At 41.0% G+C, this 16,819-nt stretch overlaps 1 long non-coding RNA gene, 1 other non-coding gene and 1 pseudogene across 3 annotated transcripts; 2 read left to right on the top strand and 1 right to left on the bottom strand.

Annotated features, from left to right (window-relative positions):
- Positions 1–5,818: 5,818 nt before the first annotated feature.
- Positions 5,819–7,744, bottom strand: LOC125610967 (annotated as a pseudogene). Its single transcript, XR_007341076.1, has one exon. The product of XR_007341076.1 is annotated as an MAP/microtubule affinity-regulating kinase 3-like (transcript).
- Positions 7,745–13,156: 5,412 nt separating this feature from the next.
- Positions 13,157–16,594, top strand: LOC107139038. The gene is made up of 3 exons (XR_001503080.2): positions 13,157–13,666; positions 15,359–15,556; positions 16,367–16,594. It is a non-coding gene; the product is annotated as an uncharacterized LOC107139038 (long non-coding RNA).
- On the top strand, positions 13,815–13,915 carry LOC125611021. The gene has a single exon (XR_007341131.1). It is a non-coding gene; the product is annotated as a small nucleolar RNA SNORA26 (small nucleolar RNA).
- Positions 16,595–16,819: the final 225 nt, after the last annotated feature.

The following is a 16,819-nucleotide window of genomic DNA, read 5'->3' as shown; positions in this document are numbered from 1 at the left end:
TGTGTGTGTTTGCTTGTTGGGCAGTGGTTTTCCTCCTTCATCAATCCCCCCTTCTTCTTTTCTCTTAAAGCTTCATGGCACAGTAGGACTTTTCTTTTCTTTTTTTTTTTTTATATTGGAGAACCATTCTACTTTCACTCCTTCTGTATATGTCAGGCTTAATTCAGGAGAGGATAGTATTTGTAAGAGAGAGCTAATAAAAACCACAAATCATTTGTGCATTTGTCAATATAACATAGGAATTATTATAGGGCTGTATGGAACTTTGAGGTTTGGTCCTTGTGTTCTCTACCAGGCCTCATCCATGTCCTTTGGTGAGTCATATTCTGGTATCTTTGGCTTTCTATGGAAATCAGGAAGGACACAAGCCAAAATCATATCAGGAAGAGCTGGGTAAGGTAAGGCATTTGGGACATTTTTACACACTTAAAACTCATGGCACATTAAGAATAAAAAAAATTATGGAATGAGTATTGTGCTCAAAATCCCACATCTACCACTTTAGCCATCTACTTATAATTAGGCACCTCAAATGTGTAATAGCACTTTATCTTAATAATAATATTATTATCTTGGGCTGGGGTGGTGGCTCAGTAGTAGAGCACTTGCCTAGCATGTGTGAGGCACTGGGTTTGATCCCCAGCACTGCATATAAATAAAAATAAAGGCTCATTAACAACTAAAAAATATTTTTTAAAAATAATAAAATTATTATCTTAATTTTATTCTTAAAGACCCTGGGGAGGATGTAATTTGCTTAAGGGTATACCTCTAATAAGTGGCAGAAGCTGGATTCAAAGCTGAACTTGTCCTCTTCCAAAACCCCAGGCTTGGTCCAGCATGCCCAGCCATAAGACTCACCTCCTGACTCCCTACCTCCAACTGTGCTAGAGCAAATCCTTACTCTGCCACTTTGAAGCATTTGTTCGAAGTTAAACTGTGTTTTGTTTGTTTGTTTGTTTGTTTGTTTTTTAAGTTGCCTTTGTTAATGGATGTTAATGCTTCTGTTCTCGAGGGAGCTTTCTATCCAGGATGCCCAGGAACATTTCAAAGTTACAACTGAGCAGTAACAAATTATGGTCTTAACAAATTTCCCACCTAATTATAAACTGATTGTGGATTTACAGGTATACACTGGGGTTTACATCCTGGCTGTGAGCGGGTATGCAGGCAAACATCAAAGTTTTGTGGGTGACAAAGAATCACCTCTGATCTTCACTTCAAAGACAAACCAAACAAAAAGACCTTCCCAGCTATACATTGGAGATTAATGTCAATCAGGCTTTTTCCTCAACTTGTCTATACAAGCGTGTGTTTTATGATGATGGAAGCTTGTTGGGAAACTGTAAACCTTCTCAGAAAGATGGTAAAAACACCTACAGTGCACGCGCATACACACACACACACACACACACACACACAATTTTTTTTTTCCTGATGTGTTATAAGGAATTTTAGTTAATGGACTTTCCCCCCGACTTAATCCTTATTCCCTAAGACTAATTTTTAAAGAATTCCAACAAGTACCCACTGTAAAGATGTAAGAATTGTGTTTTCAAGCCCCAAAACCTATACTCCTAATGTTTTCTATAATGTCTTCAGAACTTTCCTTCCTCTCCAGAGCCCACATATAACTCTTCTCTCCCAGGAACATGCTCAGCTTCCAAAGCCTTTTGGTCTGATTATAGACTTTGCTCATGGCTCTGAATCCCACCTCATAAACAGAGTGTTTCTAGGACACACAAACCTGAGGAAGGCAGCCTTGCTCCTGGAATCTTCCCAGGCTGGTTCCCTGCCCCATTTCTGTCTCCCACAGAGCCTGAAGTTGCCACGACTACATCACTTCCTGTGCAGTCTCATCCATGAGCTCTCTGAGAGTTAGGACCATGTTTTAATTATTGTTTCCACAGACACAAAACTCAGGGCCCAGTATACAGTCAGTGCTCACTAAGTGCCTGTCATCTGATTAAGTGCATGAAGGGATGTGCAGACCACACTTCACCCATGTGGCTGATCATGAGTCCTCAGAAGTCCAGGAAAGGAGATGGCGAACAATTGGAGGAGGGGGGCACGTAGCTGGAGCAAGGTGGACAGTTGCAGTTTCTGTTGTGAAAACTCCAAAAAAATCAGAAAATGTATATTTAATTAAAAGGGACCCATGAAGCACAGGTTAACAGCCAAACAGATCATAATATGACAGTCATTATGGGACAAAGGCTGGAGCTTCTGATCCAGGAATGGTGATATCATTTTCTTCACAATCAAGACCCAGGATGGTCTCTAACTTTTTAAACTAATCCCATCCAAAATCTCTATGTAGTGTGTGTGTGTGTGTGTGTGTGTGTGTGTGTGTGTGAGATCTAAATTAATGTGATAATGGCCTCTTTTGTTTGACAAATACCTTCAAATTTCTCAAATACTGAATACTCATGGCCTCTGTATTAGTTTTCTGTCATAACAAAATACCTGAGGCAAAGACCTTACAAAGAGAAAAGGCTTGGGGCTGGGGTTGTGGCTCAGTGGTAGAGCGCTCACCTAGCACATGGGAGGCCCTGGGTTTGATCCTCAGCACCACATAAAAATAATAAATAAAATAAAGGTATTGTGTCCAACTACAACTAAAAAATATTTTTTTTAAAAGAGAAAAGGCTATTAAAGCTCATGCTTTTGGATGTTCTAGGACATGATCCAGAGGCCCCATTCTTTGGGTCTCTAGTAAGGCAGCACATAGGGCATGGGCACATGACAGATCAAACCATTCGTTTCATGACCAGAAGACAAGGAAAGGAAGAAGAAGAAACTGGGGTCCTACAGTCCCCTTGGAGGGTATACCCCCAATGTCCTAAGGACTTTTTACTAAGACTCACCTTCTAAAGGTTCCACCACCTCCCAATAGCACTACTAAAGGGGCAGGTCTTTCATACATGGACTTTGGGAGCCACTTATCTAAACCACAGTAGCCTCCATGATGGGTCTGTCCCAAAAGGAGCTTGATAAGACCTCTTGGATCAGATTATCCTAAGTCACCTACTCTGTTACAGAAAACTGATTAAAGGCATTATGAAACCCCTTAAAATTGCTTTTCAACATTTTCAATTCAACTTTGAATTTGATGATTCAATAAATCAACAAATATTTGTTTAGTATCAAATACATATTAGCTCCTGGGCTAGGTCTAAGGATACATCTGCATACCACTAAGTCTTAATACAAGTATCAGCTGGAAAGATGCAAAGTAAAAACATTTCACTTTTCCCACTCACCCTGATTCTATAGCCACTGCTATCAAGAGGACAGAAGAACCTGAGAAAGAGTGAAAGAATGATATTATTTCTAATTTTATCTAAACATCAGTGTTATGGTTTGGATGTGAGGTGTGAGACAATGCAAGAAAGTTTAGAGGAGAAATGATTGGGTTATGACAGCCTTAACCCAATGAGTGGTCTGGCTATTGTTAAGGATGGTGGGATTAACTGGGTGGTAACTACAGGCAGTTACAGGGTGTGGCTGGTGGAAGTGGGTCATTGGGGGCATGCCTTTGGAGTACATATTTTGTGAGCTGAGCTGAGCTCTCTCTGCTTCCCTTCACCACACTTTTCCATCATGATATTCTGCCTCACCTCAAGCCCCCAAGAAATGGAGCCAGCCTTTTATGAACTAAGACCTCTGAAATCTTAAGCCCCCAAATAAACATTACCTCCTCTAAAATTATTTTTGTCAGATCTTTTAGTCACAGCAGAAAAACAAACTGACTGAAACAATCAGCATCTATGAAAATGGTGATTTCTCTGAGTTACTGAAATGAAGTGAGTTGACTTGAGGAATTCTATGAACAGAGGTTGCCTTAGTTCTTTGCATAAATGTTATCCCAGGGCCAAAGTAATGAACATTAATAGCAGATGGCAAGAAACTGCCCTCCCTGTTCAGTTCACTCTTCAAACTCACCAGGAAGAAATGTTCCTCCTTCTCTGGGAAGCAGGAAGGAAGGGAGCTGGCATGCTGTTCTGCTGGACACTTGCTCACTTGGAAAGTATATGATTGGGGAAGGAAGCACTGTCCACTGACCAGCTCAATATTTTAGAGTGGTTGATTTTATTCCCTATGATCCTGACTTGGACTCTGTCTTTCAAAAACAAGTACAACCATAATGTCTGTCTCACCCAATTGCTGAAGTAATAGCTGAGCTCTCTCATGGTCATATAGGACAGTAACAGTTACCTGGGATGGTTCTGTGGTTTTGCTATGGTTTGTCCCCACCAAAACTCATGTGAAATTGGATTTCCAATTTAGTGGTCTTGGGAGGTAGGCTCTTTGAGAGATGATTAGTCATTGCGCTCAAGAATGTATTAATGTCTTTCTCTCTAGAGACTGAATTAGTTATCTCAAGTGTGGATTGTTATAAAGCAAGACTGGCACCTTCCCTCAGAAAGTTTAAGTCTTTTTTTCTTGTACATGTTCTCTTCTGCTTGTACCCCTTTCCCTGGTTCAATCCCTGGCAACACACACACACACACACACACACACACAATGTGCATTGGGATTGATGGAAAGATCTCTGTATGATCAAGAGTCATTCTGAAATGCATTGCCACAATCTTCCCATGTAAATTCCCATGAAGACAGCAAGTTACTTTTTGTTGTTGTTGTTTTAATGTGTGTGTGTGAGAGAGAGAGAGAGAGATGCTGGGGATTGAGCCCAGAGCCTTGCACATGCTCTACTACTGAGCTACATTCCCAGCCCAGCCTCATTCAACTTAAGATTTAATAATGCATTTCAGATAGTCTTGCTAATTTTACTGAAAATAAACAGTGTCTTCCCAAGAAAGCAAAAGAAATAGACCTCCATTTGTAAGGCAACCCTTCATTTCCTTCTTACAGTTTTGATTATCACTTGAAAGATTTGTCTTAATTCTCCTCTTGTTTAAATTTAGAAACTGAATTTTAAAGTGCAGCTGATCAATTACACATTCCAGATTTTAAAGTTTTAGCTTTATATTAACTCATCAGGGGAAAAAACTAGAAAATTCTCATTTCTTATGAAAATATAGGAATAGGGATACATAGCAGTCACAAAATAGGTCTAGGTCATTTGTGGTGCTCATTAGTCCTGCGACTCCTATGAAAAAAAGCTAAAAGCACTGCCTGTATTTTGCAGATGGAAAAAAAAAAGTGACAGTTTCCATCTTGCTCTGGGAATAATAGCAAAGCCTCTGGTAGAGTCAGAAATAGAACCTCAAGGGATTTGTGTCCTTACTTGATGCAGAACATAACTCAACTTAAGCAGTCTCATTAAAATCGTGTTACAGAAGAAGCAGGTCTATCTCTTTCCTCAATTTTCTTTAATAGAATTAAGTAATTCACTTCAGCTCTACTCTCAATTGGATGTGTTATGCTAATAAAGCTACTGAACCAACCAAATATGATTTAGATAGTGGTCTTAAAGAATACATTGAATGCTAAGCAAAATGAATAACATGTAATCATTTTAAGAAATCTTAAAAAAAAAAAAAAAGAAAAAGGAATATATAAAATCCAATGTATTCAGGGCTGTGAGAGAGAAAGCTCTATCATTTAGGTTCAGTAGGTCAATATGCAACATCTAATATTGCTGCCTTAAAATAATTATGAATTTTAAAGGATTATAAATTCCATCCCACAATCATTTTTTTACTGAGAAAAAGTATAATTTTAATTATCTTGTGAATCTCCTTAGGAAAACACATACAAGCAATGTTCACAACTATAAATTTAAACCTTTTGCACTAAAAAAAAAAACAAAAAAAAAAAAACCACGAAACAACAAACACAGGCATGAATTGTAAACCTGTATTAATTATCAAGTAGTCTTAAGGTTAACTCTTAGCAGTAATTCAGTATTTTCTTCCTTTGCAATTGTAATATTTTAGCACCAAATGATCTCCCACTAGTAACAACGCTGGTTGTCAGTGTAAGGAGATGTTTCACACACACACTCCTTGTACACACACCTTCCCCTCACACCAATAAGGAGATATGTGCAAGTGGCATCACATGCTGATCCAGAGCAATGGAAACGAGATGAAGGCATGGGGTCATATGTGCATTCCTAGAAAGGGCCAGCTTCTGCTCCCAGGTGTGTGCTTGTCCTCAAACTTTGCTGTCATTATTTAGAAGATGCAGATGTTATTGCCTAAATATTATTCTATACCTTTCCATCAGTGTTCAGGAAAACACTTTAAATTGCTACTCAATTTACACCATAATGACTGGGTTACAGCTTTAGCTCATTGGCAATTTTGGAAGCAACTATTTTTGAAAGTTATGGATGTCTCTGGTTTCAGCTTGAACCGGACTTCCTTCAAAGACATTCTCTTGGTTGCAGCTATTGGCGTCCATCACTTGGCGGATTTCCCTCATCATGTCACTGGAATCCCTGGAACTAGTGGTTCTCATGCTCCAGGTGAAGCGCAGGGAGCGAAGTGTTGCTTCTTCGTTCTTGTCCTTTTGCTCAGCAGAGACATTGCGGCTTCTTGTGAGTTTTGAAGTTAATTTACAAAAGAGATTAGTGGCACCTCTGCTTCAAGTCTGGGACAGTGGCGTGGCTTGGTGGGACAGGCTGCGCTAGTCAGGATGGCCGTTGTCTTTGGCAGTTTGCGATTCCTGGGGGCTGGCGGTGGGAAGTGCTGCCACCAGCAGTGCCTCTAGGGAAGAAGTCTGGGGAGGTGGCACTGCTGACACTGTGCGTTGAAGCTGCTGGAGTTCTCTGATCTGGAATGGTGCTCTTCTCCTTGCCATTCTGGATCACTAAATATCTGTGTGCTGTGGTTTACTCACTGCAAATGTGAATATTTTTCTGTATCATCCCCTCCAGATCCTGTGCTACTGCTGGAGACCTCAGGCTTTTCTTGCGTTCAGGAATGTCCATCTTGTTAGGAATACTTGCCTTCCCAAGCATGGGACTGGCTGGAGCAATTCCCTTTCCTGTAATCCAAGTGGCACTGCCTCCTGATTTCCAGGAGGGAATCCCATCTTCTTTGAGGGATCTGCAGTGCTAGTCCGACTCCTCTTCGGATATGCCACAACTGAAGGAATAGCTGGTCCAGCATAGTCACTGTACTCCCTGGGCTCCTGGATTGAAGAAATACTTCTTGGTACTTTGTGGTGAGGAGACTGTTGCTGAGGTCACTGCTTGGCCGCACCTCTGAAGATTTGCTCCTCAGCAAGTATGTAGCTGTGATTTGATTCTGTTTCATTTTACTGAGAGATTCTTGAATTTCCTCTTGTGAATATCCCATTCCTACTATAACATCTAGTCTCTTCTGGTCTGAGATGTCTAGCTCTGGTTCAACAAAGGGTTTAAGTTCATCTTCCTCATGCCCTGTGTTGATCCACTTGTCCTTCATGATTTGCTTTAGAGTACCTAGAGTAATTGGATTTGGCATCAGGAAGCATTTGAGAAGGTTCTCAAAGTCTATGGACACGAAGAAAGGGATTCTGTATTTCTGTCATAACACTCTTTCTCTCCAAGTTCCTTCAGATTTTGCCTGCCAAAGGGAAGAGACCCACTGACCGGGGTGTATGGGAGAAGGCCTAGACGCCAAGCGTGGACTTCATGCCCATCGTACTTCTTGCCCTGGAAGAGGTCTGGGGCTGCATATGGAGGACTACCACAAAACGTGTCTAGTTTACTGCCAAGAGTAAACTCATTGCTGAAACCCAAATCTGCTATTTTAATGTTCATATCCAGATCTAACAACAGATTTTCAGCCTTGAGTTTTGCCAGGTTTTATTCGTGACTAAAACACTTAGGGGTCACTCCAGGGGAACTGGGCTAACTGGGCTGTGTGAAATAACCACATAAGAGACAGAAATACCTTTTTTCTTTGGGGTTGCTGTGACAGCTCCTATTACCTTAAGGGTGGGGGGGGGAGAGAATGTGCTGACCCCTTTTATTGAGAAGCTATTCAAATGAGGTAAGGGGTCAGGTTTCAGGGGACTGAGTCTAGCTTCATGATGTCTGCTGTCAGCAGGTTGACTAACATCTAGGTAGGCCACACCCAAGGGCACAGTAAGAGAAGGGGACATGCAAAAGGCACTTTCATGGAACATTCTATCCCAAACAGGGCAAGGGGTAATATTACAAAGGAATAGGTAAGCATAGCTCCACCCATGGGGCTGTAGGAAGGCACGCCCAAGCACGAAGATACCATCCCTGAACCCAAGAAGGGTGGGGCAGTCTAGCAGCATCTGCTGCCTGATGCCTCAGTCACCCAGCTGGGGAGTGACTCAGTCACATGCAAGGTTGGTATCCCACAGAGTTCCCTGTGATCAATCAGCTTTTAGTGGCAATACTGTACTGCGGACATGGTCTGTCTAAATTTAGCTCTTGCTTCTTTTCCCGCCATTCATCCACGTGGAACCAAATAGTGAAATACGTCCCATCCACTTGTGTATTCCAAGATTAAGTAGAGTGGTTTTTTAGTTTCAATGACTTCAAGCAACTTCATTATGTTTGGATGATTAAAAATCTTCATACTCTTAATTCTCTGAAGACCTTTTGAAGACTTGTTGGATTCAACTGAGTTTTGTCAATTTTTTTTTTATACCAGGGATTGAACTCAGGGGTACTCAACCACTGAGCCACATCCCCAGCCCTAATTTGTATTTTATTTAGAGACACTAAGTTGCTTAGTGCCTTGCTTTTGCTAAGGCTGGCTTTGAACCTGTGATCCTCCTGCCTCAGCATCCCAAGCTACTGGGATTACAGGTGTGCACCACTGGGCCACAACTGTTAATTATTTTTGTTGCAATCTCTCTGCCTGTAAGGATGTGTCATGTCAATGTCATTTTTGCAAAGTTCCCCTTGCTGATGGTTTTCAACAGTCTGTAGTTTCAGATGTGAGGCTGCTCATCTGCACAGGAAGCTATGGAGTTTCTATACCTCCAGAGCACCCAGTGTGGGAGGTGACTTCTAGTCACCCATCTCCATGTGAGGTGTGCATGCCATGTGCAAGGTTCTTTATCATTGAGTATCTTCAATGTCTTTTGATGATTTAACAGAAGAAAAATAAACACATAAATCTACTCAATCAGCAAAGCTAATAAATGTCTGTGAGTACCATTGGCAGGATTAGGACACATAAAGGGAAGGGGAAACAAGGAAAGAGTTGGAGATGAAAGATTGTTAAAAAAAAAAAAAAGCTTCATGTGCCTTCCAAAACAAAAGATGTTTGCCCAGGTAAAAATTATTCTTCTGGGTAAGTCTAAGAGCAGAAGGCAAATGAGAAGTGGTACTAGGTCTACTTATTTTCAAGATTCTCATTCTATAATCTGCTATGCAGTCAATGTAATCATAAAGGTACTGACTGCATAAAGAATGGGTATATACAACACTGGGATCAAAACTTCTGGGTTCAGCTTACACAGACTTCAAGTTCTATCAGTACAGATTTTCATGTCAAATGTCCATAACACAAACCCCACAATATTTAGACTCTACTAAAAAGCAACTGCCTAGCTATTAACAAGAAATACAAAACATCTCCTGCTTTGTTTGAGCTTCAACTTTGAACATCAAGATTCCACATAACCCACAGAAACAATGCCTTAACTAATCTACATAAGATTATATAAGACTGGTCATGGCTGAGCAGTTTAAGTGGCTAGAAAGCAGTGCTAAAGAACCTCAGGTTGAAGAAAAATTGGGTTCTGTTAGTTAGCTGTCGCTCAAATGAAATGCCTGAAATAATTAACTTGTAAGAGTAAAGGTTTGTTTAGCTCACAGTCCTGGAGATTCCAGTTCAGACAGAGGAGGAGATTCCAGTTCAGACAGAGGAGGAGGAGGAGGAAGAAGAAGAAGAGCCCACAGTCAGTTTTAAAGAAAAGCACCTTCGGGGCTGGGGCTACAGCTCAGTGGCAGAGCATTTGCCTAGCTTGCTTGAGGCACTGGTTCTATCCTCAGCACCACATAAAAATAAACAAATAAAATAAAATAATATGGTTGTCCATCTACAACTATAATTTAAAAATAAAAAGGAAAAACACCTTCAAAATTACAGAAATTGAGATTCCATGCTGCCATTATTATCCACCATCTTACCATTGCAGATTTTCTAAATATGTGTGTTTTTGCACACAAGTGTGCAAATGTTCAGAGAAGAACTGGAATCTCTAGTGCTATATTCATTGGATGTGCTTAGAATGCCTGATAGGCTCACCAGTCACCTATCCTATTAGACTGGGGAATCAAATGTTTTCACAAAATATTAGCAATATATGGGTCCTTGTGGAGTGTGGTGACTGAGATTGGGGGGTCCCTGACTGCTTCATAGCTGTGGCATACCTGCTACCTGGGAATGTATCTAGACAAGGGTACAGGATGCCCAGTTGTTATGGTGACACCCCCAACCCTCCCAACCCCCACCCCCACCAAGGTTCTGTGCAAGAGTCTTATCAGTCTCTACCTTGATCTCAGGCACATAGCTCTGGGGAGAGAGGAATTCTAAGCTTGACAAGACAACTACAATGTTTCATCAACGCTCCTACTTTGTAGCCTGACCACTTAACAGTAACTTTAGACAATGGGCATCCTGGAGTGCTGCAGGAATCTCTAAGCATTGCAGCAGTGAAATAGCTACAAGAATGTTTCTAGCCTTGTAACTTTCTAGTGCACAAAGAACAATGCTTCTATAGTCCTGTACTTCTTGATTATGAAACATTATATAAATAAACTTGCTGGGTCAACTCTTTAGAAACTGCTTCTTCATCAGAGAGCAGTGCTCTACCTGATCCCAGCCTTTGGTCTTAGTATCTGTGTGTGTATTTCTTAATTTCCTAATGCCCCTTGCTGGTTTCTCAGGTTCAGCTATACAGGGCGTGGCAGGTACTCAGGTGGAAATTGAGGAATTTAATCTTAGCTACTGGATAGGGAGTTAGAGGGTTGAATTTTTTTAAAAAAAAACTATATAGAGCAGTTAAAGGAGTCCAGAGAATGTAAAAATTGAGCAGTGAAAATTGGCTACTTTTATGTAATATACCAACACAAACACATGCTGGTCTGGCAAACATAACTTTTTATTAACATGCATGTATACAACACATTATTAATGAGCATCATTTATGGGCTTGTGTATGTGTTGGGATAAGTACTGGAGATTTAACACAGGGCATTCTACCACTGAAATGCATCTTCAGTCCTTTATAAGTTGGCCAGGCTGACCTCCATCTTGCAATTCTATTACTTCATTCTCCTGAGTATCTGATCTATGGGCATTTAATATGGTCTAAATGTCTACCATGATCTGATAGCCTCCAACATCTCTAGCCACATCCCACCTGTAGCCCGGTTTATGTTATGACATCCTGCGTCTTTTTTCTACTTAATCTCTTGGCTGTTTTTGCTGAAGTCATGGCAGACATCCTGCTCTTCTAGGAATGAACAGAGCTCCATCCTGGAGCATACATTCTGTACACACTCTTGCCTTTGCCTGGAACTAGATCCCAAGCTCCTCTTCTTTGCCTCAGATACATTTTTTTTTTTTTTGTACTAGGGATTGAACTCAGAAGCATTCTACCACTGAATGCTCAGCCCTTTTCATTTTTTAAAGCAGCCCCCCACCCACCCAAGTTGCAGAGGCTGGACTTGACCTTGTGATCCTCCTGCCTTAGCCTCCCACGTCTCTGGGTGTGCATCACTGTGCCATGCTCTCATAAAGGCATCTTCAATGTTCTGCTTCTTCATCTCTTCCAGCCTTACACAAGAACCCTGATATCTCCATTTTAGCTCTTGTCAAGTGGCAATTTTACATTTTAAGTGAGTCTTACATTCATGTTTGTCTACTAGATTGAAAGTTCCACAAGAATGAAGTCTATGCTTTGGATTTTTGTCTACTTACTCCCAGGTCTATTTACAGTGATTTGGCATGTGGTAGGTTTTCAGTACATATTGATTCTATAAAATAACAAAAACATCCCAACATAAGGCTGGTGCTCCTGAAGAATGGGCATTTCTCTCTTTCACTTTATTTCACAATCATGGTTCCCCTTATCTCTGGCTTTACTCAACTATACTATGAAGAGACATACATATTTTACTAGGTAAAATTAGCTTGCAGAAAATATGAATTTAATTGTCAGGAAATGGGAGAAGGAGGAAAAGAAAAGTCAATTAAGTAAGCATACTGAGAAATTGGGTAGTCAGGGTTTTACACAAACATGTATACAGAATTTCTGGAGTATTACTTTCATAGTTGAGAACAGTGTTGCTGCACTTTCATTGGCCACAATGCCATGTAAACATGTGCATGGTGTTTAAAGATGTATCTATAAAGAATGTGAAACTGTGTAAAGAAACATTAATAAAAGATGTTCTTAGTGTGCTACTTGAAGAGAGGGAGGAGAAAGGGGAGGAGTTGGAAGAGAAATAATAATGAGGTGGTGAGTCGACATCAGCAAGGTACAACATGAATAGTAGTTAAACTCATGTCACGAACCAGACAAAGAACAGAAGACAGAAAGAGGAAATCAATGAAGAGACAGGAGACAAAAAATAATGGCCAAGGATGGGCTGAGATAGGTGGGAGCAGAGACCACAGGAGTGGGGTGGAGCATTCGTGGGGTAGGGTCCCTCCAGCTGCCAAAACAGTGGGAAGAACTAAGCAGGCCCATTTCAAGGCTGGGAACCGAGAAGCTGAAGAATTTGAAGACCTCAACTCCTCCCCATGACTGCCTTCTTTAGAGGTATCCTCTTACTACTGACTCAGTCTAAGGGAGGCCTTTTATTTCGTCCATTTAAGAATTAGGAAGCTGCAGGGTACGTAGAAGCACTCACTGAACTTAATTGATCGTATAAGTGAATAAAAACATAGCAAAGAACTAGCAGCTCAGGATTCTAGAAGCTGTGAGACCGTAGCCTAGACTCCGAGGTGGGGAGAGAGTAACTGAGCAGGCCAGGAAGGCTCAGTGACTGGAGACACACCGATTCATCAGTGCCAAGGACTGGTGAGCAGCCTGATAAATCCGGTTCTTTGGGCTGGGACGCTGGAAGTTTCAAGAAGGATTCTTGGAGCAAGGTGCACTTCTTCTAGAGCTACTAAGTGCCAGAAAGATCCCGGCGGGCACAAGACTTTCTGCAGCCAAGGTCCTGGCCCGTCCCGCCCCGCCCCTGTCCCGAGACCTCCCGAGATTGGTTGCCCGGCCAGAGGCCCCTCCCACGTGGCACGCCCTTCCAAAGTCCTTCCAGGGATTGGTTGCCCGTCCTCAGCCCCCAGTCCCAGGTCAGTGCTCCACCGAGCTCCGCGCTTTGAGTGGATCGCGGGTCTCTTTTTTCACTCGCCGAACTGACGGAGTCTTCGGCCTCCGGCTGCGATGTGCCCTGTCGGCCCCGGGCCTGGGTATGGCTGGGCTCGCCACACGTCCCCTCGACCTTTGCTCCAGCCGTCAGGATGGAGGGAAGAGCAACTCCCGGCGGCCCGGGGGGCGGGTGGCCCTGGCATTCCCGGGGCCGCGCGAGACACCGGCTCTGCGCCCAGTCTCACGGAAGGTCCCTTGGAAGAATCTGACGCAGTAACAAGTTTGCGCTTTGCTTCCTCAAGCGGATCCGCCGCAAGTACCCGACCTGGGATGACTTGGGCCCCTGGAGTTTGTTTCTAACGTCTGCGGAGGTCAACAACCTCAATTCTAAGCGCAGGTATGTCCCTGTCCTTGGGCGAAATGAATTGACCCAGATTGCCAGCTCTTGGACAAAGGCGACAGAGTATTCTCCGGAGTTTGGTGCAGTGGTGCTAATCAGACACGCCCTAAAAATAAATAAATAAAGAACCAGAAAGCTCCCGAATAGCCTTTTCCTGTGTACTTTAACGGTTGACGCAGCAGATAGGTTAAAACCTAGAGAGGAGATTGCAGAACTCCTCTTTGGATCCTGGCCGGTGTCACAGCTGAACCAGAAGAAAAAGATTTCTTACAATTTGAGAACCTTTGTGATATTTTTACATAACTTAGAGCACAAGTAATAGATTCAAACTTATTCACTTTGTGGATCATAGTATCCACTCTGACCTCAGCCATTAACAACCCTGGTCTCTTTACACTGCAATAAGATGCATGAAGGGCTCCCACCAAATGGTCAGGGCAATATGGACTTAGCTCTTTCAATGCTAGCCAAGTTACAAAAATGGGATCCTTCGTGCATAAAGAAACACCACTTAGTTGCACCCAACAAGACGTCATAAACAATCCACTCAGGGATTCAATAATATGAACACTTTTTCCAAGTTTGGCAACTATGATCTTCCAAATGCAATTCCAAAGTAATAGAACAAATGTTCATGTCACTATGCAGACCTTAGAAGTCTATCAATCTAAAGTTACTGGAGTAACCTCTGTACCAAAATCGTGACCTACAAATACTGATCATAAAACAGGGAAGAGCTTGTTCAATCATTGGCAAACAGTGGTGCTTCTATGTAAATAAAACAGGAGAAGTAATGTCCAATCTACAGTGTATAAAAGCACAAGTCAACATTCTACATCAAATAAATGAGGCACAATCATTTAATTGCACTGATCTGTTCCAGGAGTGGGAGACTATCTCTGTGGAACATGGAACTATGTGTTCTCTTCATTCTTTTCTGCTTATTCAACCTTGTTCTAATCTGTTCTTGTCTTTCATAGATCACTTAACTCCCAATCTTTAACCCGACTCCTCTCTCCACAGCAATGGAGCCAGCTCCTTGTCTATGAAACTTCATGTCCATTTTCAGATGGGACAGTGAACAACACTTGGGAATGGCAAAACAACTACTTAGTCCATCTGAACAAACAGCAGCTGCAGGGGAAAAAAAAAAAAGCCTTATCTAAGCTTGCCTTTGATGTGTATTTCAGGCCTCTCTGAGAATTCACCTGCTCTAGCCCCTTCCAAGGGAGCATCCTGTGAGGAAACTGAATGTGGGAACTTCTGGGGGGATTTAAATGTATAAATAAGCCTTATCTGACCCTTCCATACTTTCCCTCTGAAGCCTTAACACACACACCCTATCCTTGGTTATTCAGAAAAATACTATGCACAGTGCTCTCACATGCATGTATACTAATTCTCTTTCTTATTAATCTATTAATCAATTTTCAGAACCCCACACTGGAACCTAAGTTAGTAGAAGAAAACTTTTCCTCCCAGCAACGCTGTCTAGATTTTTCTGGATAGACAAGAGAGTGTGTTCAAGTAGATAATGTAATTTGGAAGCCTGTGTTTTGTTTGAAGGTGGGAAAATCCAATGTCTGCATATACACAAGGATTTCACCCTTTGAACTTGTCTTGAAGAGTAAACTTTGGACAGTCATCCTATACATTTAAGAACTGAGTGTAACTTTTTATTTCCTTTAGGGAGGAAGCTAAAAACCAGTTAAAGTGGATCTGTGCTTTCCTGACTTCCCATAGACACTGCAGTCTACAATCTTAACAGGGCATTAGGTGTGAATGGAACCAGCTGACCACCATGGGCAGCAGATGGGACTAGAACAGTGGGGATGATGTAGAGGAATCATTTATTGTACCAAACACTTCATTCTACCTGGTTTTGTGGTAAGTTCATAAAAAGAGGAAGAAGTAAGAAAAAAATTTATATACATATCTATTGGCATTTAAACTGAAAGATTAAGTCAGAAGTTAATGAGTGTGATTATATATAAGGAATGGGCAGTGAGATGTTCACCTCCTTTTTAAAAGTTGAATATAAACAAACTAATAAATTTAATAACAATAATTGTTTCAAGTTACATAAAAAACATATTCTGGGGACATTCTTAAAGGTAGGTTTATTCATTCTAATGTTGATACTGTAAAAAAAAAAACAACTCCATTGTGGGGAGAACCAAGACAATTACATATGTATACACACACCATATATATATATATATTTTGTACACACACACACACACACACACACACATAGTGTTCTGGATAGAATTCTCTATGTCTAATCTATAATCTAATCAGATTGTATATTTATATATATAATTATATATATATATATACACACACACACACACGCAGATACACACACACACACACACACACACACTTTTTATTTGAGGCTTTTAAATATCTTATTTAAAAACTTCTTATTCTGAGCTCAGTGCAGTAGCACAAACCTGTAATCCCAGAACTCAAGTCGATGAGGCAGGAGAATCCCAAATTAGAGGACTTAAGCAACTTAGTGAAACCATCTCAAAACTAAAAATTAAAAAGGGCTAGGAATGTGGCGCAGTGGTAAAGTGCCCTTGGGTTCAAACCTCCCCCAACCCCCCCCCCAAAAAAACACAGAATTTTTATTCTGAATTAAATTTCAAAGAAAGTTGCAAAAATCATAAATTCCATGTACTCTTCATCCAGTTTCTCCCAGGGGAAGTATACCAACATTGAGATGTGTGGCAGTATTCCATGGTTCTGTCATTTTGTCACATGGAGATTCACATAACCACCACAATCCATATATAGAAGGTGGGTGGATTAATTTTTTTATCATCTTGATTTTTAAAACTTCCTATTCTCTTATGATGCTTTTGTTTTCATTTTACAGATAATTAAAATTGCAGTGTGTGTGTGTGTGTGTATGTGTGTGTGTGTAATATATTCATTCATTCCTTCATTCAGATATTCTGATCTTTTTCCACTGAATTTTTTAAAAGAGAGAAGTTGACTTTTATTTCATTGCTCTATTTAAAAAAATGTTTCCTAATAGTTTTATATTAATTTAGTTTTTATGTTTAATTTCTTATATTTGGATTGTTATTCAAATGTCTATCCAATATTCCCTTGATTTAAAAAACCTTGTACAGCGTGTAT

The sequence above is a fragment of the Marmota marmota genome, unplaced genomic scaffold (assembly GCF_001458135.2).
Source record: "Marmota marmota marmota unplaced genomic scaffold, marMar, whole genome shotgun sequence".
In the NCBI taxonomy this organism is placed as follows: domain Eukaryota; kingdom Metazoa; phylum Chordata; class Mammalia; order Rodentia; family Sciuridae; genus Marmota; species Marmota marmota.
The sequence above is the reverse complement of the archived record's forward strand: the minus strand, read 5'-3'. Positions and strand labels throughout refer to the sequence as shown.